The 6,373-nt window shown below is 40.8% G+C and overlaps 1 pseudogene; it reads left to right on the top strand.

The window, feature by feature from the left end:
* Positions 1 to 1,617: 1,617 nt before the first annotated feature.
* Positions 1,618 to 5,145, top strand: LOC110471238 (CLIP-associating protein 1-B pseudogene; annotated as a pseudogene).
* The last annotated feature ends 1,228 nt before the right edge of the window (positions 5,146 to 6,373 follow it).

Raw genomic sequence — 6,373 nt, 5'->3', positions numbered from 1 at the left:
GGACAAAAGGAATCTTTGTCCCTCTTTAGGATTCCAGTGGGATATGGAGCACAAATACACAGTAATTATATTTAATAAAGCAAATGGAGCTAATTTAAATTACTGCTTAAAATATATCAGTATGTATTAGGTCATAAATAAAAATCGACCTACATGCTGTCCTTTCTTTCAGAGTGGGAGGAGTCATTAAGTCAGAGTATCATCAATCATAGTTCCTAAAGCAGCAAAACCCAAACTGCGCTGCACTGTAAGACTCTAAGTAGCCAGAAGGCACAGATGGAATGTTTGAAATTCAAACTTCATCTGTCTTTATTGTGTTTCAACCCTAAAGCTCTCAACAATCCTTCTGAAAAGTCATTCCTGTATATTTTTCAGTATAAGGACCAAGCCTTAATTTATAGTAGACTCTTGCAAGGTGTTGTCTCTGGGCTTTGGACTGGACAAATGTAAAACTTCTTGAGTTTAAACAGATTTTGAAATAAAGCCATGTATGTTTGTTCACAAAGGCTTATGAGTTACCCTTTGGGCTGTCTTGCACTGTGCACATTATACATTTCTGTTTAGTTATTTTCACATTTGTCAAACACATTTATTCATCCTAAGTTTTCTAGTGAAATTTAGTTATGGATATGTTTAAGTACTATGGATAAACATAAAATTTTAACCCCCTGTCCCCTTTACAGTAAGTCTGAAATGCATCACAGTGTATTCTCTTCCCTATTTCAGAAATGCTTGAGAGAATCCTTTGCCCTTACCAAAAAAAAAAAAAAAAAATAATAATAATAAAAAAAAATTCCTCTTGGGAGATAAAGTATAGCCTAACAGCTGATCACAGTAAAATTTCATACATGTAGCAAAGAGGTCCAAAATGGAAGAAAACTCACTAGTGAATACTCTGGCAGCTACAGCAAAATACCTTCTATACCTACAGCACATTAAGTAATCTCAGTGAGAGGATAGGTTACTCATTACCTTGCCTTGCCAAAGAAGTTGTTGAATGTCCTCTACTGTTACTTGCTTGATTCCCTTGGGGTGACACTTAGTTTGTGGCAATATGAGTACACTGGCAGTGTGGTGCAAATGTACAGCTAATCTTCACAGCTACAATGGTGAGATACTGCTAATACAGATTTATAAAGACCAGCAGGATGCTAGACAAGACCTGATGCACCATGTCAGCTGCATGTCTGGTTCTCCACTCAGAGAACACTAATTCACACCCTTGCGTGAGCACAGAGCAGTCAACCCCAAGGCTCATCATATCATATGATACCAGAAATTCAGCTCAACCAAACATAAATGAAAAGGGGACAACAGGAGTCCCTTGTGTATCATGGAGACAGTAGAGGAGGCTGGGAATTGGGAAGAATTTTTAATCCAAAGCAAGGTTTTGGTCAGAGAAGCTCTTAAGGGCTGCAGAATGGCACACAGGCAGGCTCAGAAAGGGCCTATACAGATCTAGGAAGTGTTGGTTATCCTGGAAAATTCTTTCCTGTGTTCCCATTGTCATGCACCAGCCTGGCAGAAGGCCATTAAATACCTTGCAGGGACATATAATTAGATGGATATCAAAGACACATATACCTTTCTCTGATGTCTGAACTGAGCATGGTGGTAATGGGTAAGTTTCAGCATTTATTTAACAAGATCCAATCTAGCAAAATATTTCCATCACATTTGCTATATACGGTGTCTGAATTGTCACCAAAAATTGTCACCAAAATATTAAAAGACAAGTCCGTGTGTAGGAGTGTTGCCTGAACACTGTGGGCTACATGCTGATAACTAGATTTCATGTCCTTTCTGTTATTCAAAAAATATTCCTGCTCAGATTAACAGAATAAAGCCAAATACTTGAGCATATTATTTTAATAATTTATTCAAAGGAATTTACTGGAAATTAGGCAACTAAATATCTGATGGATAAAGGCTCAGTCATGAAAGACAAAATACTGTCTAACTGCAAAGTCCAGCCTCTAGTTAAGAAATACACTGAAGTACAGGTTATATGAGCACCAGATATTGAGGAGTTTTTTCCTTTCGCATTTCAGTCTGCAGAGTTTGCAATAAAATGTCATTCAAGTTTACATAGTAAGTAAAAACAAAACTAATACTGAGCCATAATGATTTAGAAGATTAGCTAGTGAGAAATTCCTTTCTACGCATACCATAGTTTAAAAAATATTTCTATGATAATTCATACTGTGTCAATAAGTATAATGATTTTCCAATTGTGACTCCCTTCTCTGTATGAAACTACTGAAATGCTGCAAGAAGGCAGTGGTACTATTGGCCATATTCTTTGCTGCCTTTTCATACAAATTCCCCCTTGAAGCAATGTGTAAAGTTCAGTCAGGAGAGTTGTCCATTTTCTTTGGCTTTGATCTCTCACATCCTTGCACAATGTATAGTTGGAAGCTTAGATACAGTGTTCTCAAGGCTAATTTTGCTCTTCTGCTAATCTAGAAGAGTCTGGATGATGTAGCATTGAGTGTGTGACTGTCAGCTAATCAGCTCTGTCATTTGTCCTGTTGCTGTTTGGCTTTCCTTGCTTCCTACTTGATGAAATTTGCTGTGGTTGTTTTCCAGACCAAGTACAAGCAAATACTGCATCTGGACTACAAAAAAATTTAGGTGAGACCTGCAGTCTTCCATTAAGTGTGTAAATTATTCACAAGAACCTGTTCTCTTATACTTTTCATTGTAAAAAGGCTAAAAAAGGAGCACAAAAGCTGTTAAAATTAATGACCAATGATAGTAGGAACCTTGGTCAACAGAACAAGCTGGTGTAAAAGCAACATGCATTTTAGGATAATTGGATTCTCTGACTTAACAGGGACCCTCAAAATTACACTACACCTCCTTGTGGCAGTTCATATTTATTTTACTAAGTTGTATTAGGTTGACTGTTAAAGTGGTATGTTCTGTTATCCCCTCATGTTGTCCCTAAGTTTGTTTCTCCCTAAGTTGTACCCTCCCACCCAGCTGCCCCTCAAAGAATCTCCTCCCTTCCTTCCTTCCAGACCCTTCCCTGCCTGTCAAGGCAACCCAGCCCCTTTGTCCTGTCTGTCAACCTAAACCTTACCCACTGCTCTGGAAAGTTCCCTGTCCCTCACCTCCAGGACCAATCCCAGATGGAACCCTCTCTCCTCCCTTTACCGTGATTTGTGGCATCCCTGAAAACCACCCTAAGAGTTATTCTCATTGTGTCCACTCCCTGTTTTGTGAAGTTTTAAAAACTCATGCACAGCGGTGCTTGGGGTTCTGCTTGCCTGTGTTCTCTTCAGCTCTCCTCTCCTGTGTACCCTATCCTTGCCTCACCCAAGAAACCTGGACTTCACACTGCAAGAGGGCCTCTCCTGCCTCTTTTATTCAATCTTCATCTCCCTTTCAGGGGTCTCCAGTGCTGGGCATTTGGCTCAGAGGTTCCAGCTCAGGCAATACCCAGCCTGGTGGGTTCCACAGTCTTGCCCCTGGACTATTTTGGAGGTCACCTGGGCTCCAAAAGCCAGTGGCACCTCATGTCTCCTCCTCTTAGGATGGAACAGGCTGTGTGATACCAACATTTGGCAAGGTTATCTCTTCTTTTTAAATACTGCTTTCTTGAGTAGTGCATTGTTTCCTCTGTGTCCTGGCTTGAGGGACATTTTAATAAGCTTTCAGACCTTTCTAAACATTTTCTCTTCTTTTCTCCTAGGCATCCTTCCAAACAAATCTGTCGCTTCAGAAATAAATAACCCAGAAAGAGCTACTTATTGTGCTTGGAAAGTCTATATATATCTATATATAGATAGTCTATATAGTCTATATATCTTCCATATAACACAAACCACAACACTTCACCATTTCCATAGCAAGGTTTCACACAAACTGCAGAATATCCTCATAAAGGCAGATGTTCTCTGTGTAGGGATTTCACATGACTGAATCTGGCACACATGTTGTCCAGCCACTTCAGGGCTTGACTCATCTCTCTGTTTAAAAATGTTAAAAAACATCTTGAATTCTTTTCTGACTCTAACATCAAGGATCATGGTATGCATTTTTATGCTGGATTTCAATAGCTAGTCTGTTCATTCCCAGACGAGTCAGGAAAGTGAGAAACCAAGTATTCCTATGTACTTTTTGGTCCTTCTGAACTTTCTTTTTCCTTCTTTCTCAGATATAATTTTGCTCTCTACCTCCATATCTGGGGTCTCCTTCCTGACCTTGTTATTATATTAATGTGATGTTGCAGACCCATTCATACTTCATCTTTGGTCCATAGACTTGTGAGACTACAAAATCTGTGGCATAGTCTCACCTTCTCTCACTATTCATCTCCAATTAAATAAAGAAGATTAACTATTAACACTTACAACATGACTGCCCTGAAGGAAGCAGTGTTCCATGACAACATGGATCAGCTTTGGGATGTACCAAGTGTCCATTCAGATTTGGTGGCTGATCTTCTGAAAGAGCTCTCCAACCACAACAAGCAAGTGGAGGAATGGAAAGGAGCTCTCCTGGAGTTGCTAAAGATCACAAGGGAAGATAATATTGGAGTTTGGGAGGAGCATTTCAAAACCATTCTGCTCTTGCTGCTGGAAACACTTGGAGACAAAGATCATTCGATCAGAGCCCTGGCACTGCGAGTCCTGAGGGAGATCCTGCAGAACCAGCCAGCAAGGTTCAAGAACTATGCAGAGTTGACTATCATGAAAACACTGGAAGCACATAAGGATTCCCACAAGGAGGTCATCAGAGCTGCTGAAGAAGCTGCTTCCACCCTGGCGAGTTCCATCCACCCTGAGCAGTGCATCAAGGTGCTTTGCCCCATCATTCAGATTGCAGGTTGTCCAATTAATTTAGCTGCCATCAAAATGCAAACAAGTCATCAAGAGGATTTCCAAGTAATCATTGCAGCCACTCCTACCTGATACCATTCCAGAACTGTTACAGGATTTTAATTACATGGAGACCAGTGTCAGAAAAGCCAGTGTGTTTTGCCTAGTGGCTATATATTCAGCAATTGGAGAAGAACTGAAACCTCATATTGCACAATGCACAGGAAGCAAGATGAAGCTACTAGACTTGTATCTAAAGAGGGCAGAGACCACCAACAGCAACAGCACCTCATCTTCAAATGTTTCAATGCACAGTTAGTGGAGATCTGTGGAAATATATGTAGACTTAGAAGCAGTCAACGGTGCCTCTCAGAGACCTTTCTGCTACTTTTCACTGGCGCACTCAATCAGCTTAAGGAGGCCCTGCAGATATTTATTGCAATCAGTATTATAATCCCTTAAAAGCTTTTATGTAGAATCTTACTGGTATTGAATGTAAAGGAAGCAGGGTCTGTGTTGCAGTCTTCATTAAAAGTGAATATCAGAAAGCCATACTTAAACATATTTGTATAGCCTGCTGAAATCTCAGAAATATGTTTAGTTAGCATTCTAACACTGAGTCTGAGAATCTGGACACAGATTTGACTTAATAAAAGTCAAACAAATCTTGTTTGTTTAGTTCGTTCCCAGTTTTGGTTTCTGCGTGCTGGTTACCTTCTCTCTCCACCCACCCATTCTGTCTGGGTCCTTCTCTTCTTTCAAGTCTGGTGTTCCTGTTCTGTATGCCCTGTTGCAGCTTGCCTGACTTGCAGGGCTCTCCATGGGGAGATCTTTCCAGGTGTTGCTATGATTCCAGCCTCAGATGCTTTAATACTGAGAGATACCAAGTGAGTAATGAAAGTTCATTTCAAACATCTGAGTTTTGTACATATTTCTGACAGGCCATGGATCGGCTGATCTCTCTGTAACTGCTATCCAGCCAGCTGTGCTGTGCATCAGCTGGGCTCTTGCTCTTTTCATGGACTTTGTAAGTACTTCTCCCCTCTCAACCCATTTGACTCTTTCATACGTTGAAAAGATTCTCCAGGTTATCTGTTACTGCCCAAAGGGGACCTGATACCCAGTTCTGGAGCTAGGATAGTGGAGTTAGGTGGGTGGGATTGGGTTAGGCTCTGAGTGTGTCAGTGGGTGGGCAGTGGGAACTAGCAGAGCTGTACTTCAATGCCAGATGTTTTCCTTGAAATCTGTAGCATCAAAGAGTTGATCTGCTACTCTGACTGACCCACTGATGCTGGATGGTTTTGTCCCTACAGCTCCTTTGCACTTTGGGCGAAATGCTTATCCCACCAGACAGAAAGGGTGTCTGAATCAGAACAGAAATACCACATGGAAGTGCCTCTGAGCCAACTGGCACAGGGACTGGTTCTCTGCCACCTGTGGTAGAGTTGTTAGCTGTGATAGACTCTGTACAAGGTAATGTAGGGGGTGGTGCGCCTGCTGGAAACTCCAAATAGAAATCATTAACTTTTAATAAAAATATGGTTACT

Source organism: Lonchura striata, chromosome Z, assembly GCF_046129695.1.
Source record: "Lonchura striata isolate bLonStr1 chromosome Z, bLonStr1.mat, whole genome shotgun sequence".
Taxonomy (NCBI): Eukaryota; Metazoa; Chordata; class Aves; order Passeriformes; family Estrildidae; genus Lonchura; species Lonchura striata.
Note: the sequence above shows the minus strand (reverse complement) of the source record. Positions and strands in the feature narration are given on the sequence as shown.